The sequence below is a fragment of the Morone saxatilis genome, unplaced genomic scaffold (assembly GCF_004916995.1).
Source record: "Morone saxatilis isolate NCDOM2014 unplaced genomic scaffold, NCSU_SB_2.0 Contig24, whole genome shotgun sequence".
NCBI lineage: Eukaryota > Metazoa > Chordata > Actinopteri > Moronidae > Morone > Morone saxatilis.
Genome location: NW_023339807.1, coordinates 13,676,821 through 13,679,789, shown reverse-complemented (window position 1 = coordinate 13,679,789; position 2,969 = coordinate 13,676,821). Strand labels below are relative to the sequence as shown.

Below are 2,969 nucleotides of genomic sequence, written 5' to 3'. Positions count from 1 at the left end.
TTGCTGCTTTTTTCTGTTTTACATCAGTGTAAACTGTATTTGGCAGGCAAAAGACAACGTGACAACATTATCTGAGAAACTGTGATTGAAGGTATAATTGGCAGATTAACAATAATTAAAATAATTCTTAGTTGCTAATGCTAATGAACCACAATGTGGCACTGAGTGACATGGCCCTTTGTTAAAATGAGCATGGGCATTGTAGTATTGCAGTTTATATCGAGTTAATCGCACATAAACCATCCTAATGGAGTTCACGGCGGTTTAAGACATATATCATATTATCACATCATTTATAATCTCAATATCCCAAGTTCTATTCCAGGGATTCCTCTCTCTCTCTCTCTCTCTCTCTCTCTCTCCCTTCGTGTTTCATAGCTAATAAGAGAAAAACATATAACTGGTAAATACTCTCTATAGTGCCACAATTGAAAATAGTCCCCAACAAATGTTAACTCATGTTTGAGTAACCTTTGCTAAATGTACACTGTCAAGCTGTTTCACTTAGCGCTTAAAAACAATTTAACAATATATTAATAAACATTTTATAAAGATTCTTTAGGATAAACCAATGCGTTTCAGGCCACAGACAGCATGAGGAAGTCAGAAAACAGTAAAAAATGAACAAACAAATAGTTGGTTTTGGTCGGTAATAACAAAAATATGGACTCAGTTTCCTTCAACATGGTCTCAACATTGTTTCAGGATTGTACAACCTAATACAACTAAATACAACCTCTTAACCATTCCCCAGAATGCCCACACTCTCCCCCCGAAGACACAAAGAGAGAGGACATGACATCAACATGCTGCAGCCCGGGTCTGAGGTCACCACCATGCTGTCTCTGTCAGTCCTCGCCTCCCTAAACTCTTTAACTGCTCTGTGAGTCAAAGATCTTGGCAAGCATTGTGAAGCAGAAAAACAAGATGTTTGAAACAAGCTACAGTGGTTATTGTTGGCAGCAGCAGCAAACCAAATAGAGGTATAAGGCAGTGTAAAGAAAGCCTGGGGGTCCTTATACAACCCCACATTCATGAGGACTACGTGATGCCAGAGACAGCAGAAGTGCCCCTGACACGGCTCAGATGGAGAGAGGCCTGTTGAGCCAGCAGCAAATTAGCTCTGAGTAGAATCCAGTTAAATATTTTGTGAAGCCAGACTGTTTTGTAATGTCTCACTTAATTAAGATAACTCAATCACTGAAAAATAAAAGGCATAATGCTTTGGTCAAAGTGAATAAGTCATTCTTCCTTTGGTTTAGTGTATAGTAAAGACAATGCTGTTGGACTACAACACTTAATTTTGCCCAAAAGCATTCCCTTTTTATTTTGAAAAACCTGACCTGAATTTGAGTCATCACAAACAAAATAGGGTAATTTACACTCTGAGGGTAATTGTTTGTGACACAACCTAAAGGCTCTTGTAGACCAGTGCAATGAAACCCAGAATAGTGAAATCTGGGACAAACTCAGTGACTGTGTCTTCCTCTCATGCATACCTAATTCAACCTATGGGTATAATGCAGCTACAAAACCACACACTGAAACAATCACATTACCTTCTCTAGGTGTACTGTCTTTGAATTCCACTCACACTCAATAATGCATTAATAACTTCTTTTCTACTGCTATAACCAGTGTCCAAACCGAATTCAATTCAATTATGAACATTATGAACATAAATTGGCAGGCAAGCTGCAGCCCCGTAATGCGATTACATCACATGCACTTAAATTGCCTTCTATTACTCTATTTCCTGTCCTAAAGAGCTCAATTCACAGAGAATCAGGAAGCTAATAAAAGCGGGCATAAATCTTTTTTTGAATGCATAATTATGTAACTACCTGCATGTAACCCAACAGCTTGGTATGAAGGCTGCAGGCACAGACCGTATGCATTGTCAGTCCCTCTTTCTAACCAATAATGGTGCTTATTGGAGAACCCTTCACTCTGGCTCTCATCGAGCCCACGTTCAGAAGATAAACAGATGAGAAAAAGCGCATGTTTATATTACTGGACATGGCTGCAGCTGCTGGTTACACCAGTACTGTCAGGGAGAAACATGTTACATAAACTTGCAAATGCCAGATTCACACCGTCCACGTGATCCGTTTGTTATTGTCAACCCCAAATGCATGTAGGCTATGCCAATGCAGAACATGGCATTATAGGAAAAAAGAAAAAAAATCCTTTCACATTTCACTCAAGTGTGGGCAAAGGCATGCTGCCACACGTCCTTGCAGCTTAAAATGCATCTTACATTTCAATGTTATTACAAGAGGAAGCATGCAGAGGCATGAAAATAAAACAAAAAGCACCTTCAGGAATCAGCTGCATGTGTAGGCTGTCATCGAATTCTTCATCTTTCACATTGCGAAAACATGCATGTCTACCATGAGCCAAAATAAGCAACAGGAATACATTAAAAATACCAAATTCACATTTTTTTTAATCACCTGGTGTCGAAATCCTCCACCTTCCTTGTCAAGTTCACAAAACCATAATTGTGCGTCGCGGAGTCTTGAAGTCTTTTTCCTCCCCGCTGTCTGAGCTCAAGTCCTCTCGATCAGTCCCTCCGAGATGCTGAAGAGAAACCAGCCCGCTGATTGGCTGCCGCCGTGTGCGACGAGCTTGTTTTCTTGTTGCCTCGTCGTTGTGGGATGTTGATGGTGCTCCAGTGCTCAGTGGAGCGCCGATAAACAAGCGGTTTGAGCTCGGAGCATCTTTCTGGTGCTTTGAGAGGCGGGGATGGAAGATATAAACAAAAGGAGGTGGGTGGTTTTATATGGAGGATCATTTACAGCTTCATCAATAAACAACCAGTGACAGATCACTATAGGAAGGAGAGGCCAATGGTCACATACAGTGGCAATAAAAATATTTGATCCTTGCTCTTTTCCTGCACAGGATGTCTCAATGTCCTCATGGTGGATAGCACTGTTGGTGGTCAGGGAACTGACTCTGAAAGG

General features: G+C 40.7%; 1 protein-coding gene across 1 annotated transcript in view; it reads right to left on the bottom strand.

Moving 5' to 3' along the window:
- Positions 1 to 2,728, bottom strand: part of LOC118336266 (tubulin polymerization-promoting protein) — a 13,763-nt gene extending 11,035 nt beyond the window's left edge. Inside the window, exon 1 of the mRNA XM_035672875.1 lies at positions 2,457 to 2,728. The gene's annotated coding sequence lies outside the window, so the exon portion shown is untranslated. The remainder of the gene's footprint in view (positions 1 to 2,456) is intronic.
- Positions 2,729 to 2,969: the final 241 nt, after the last annotated feature.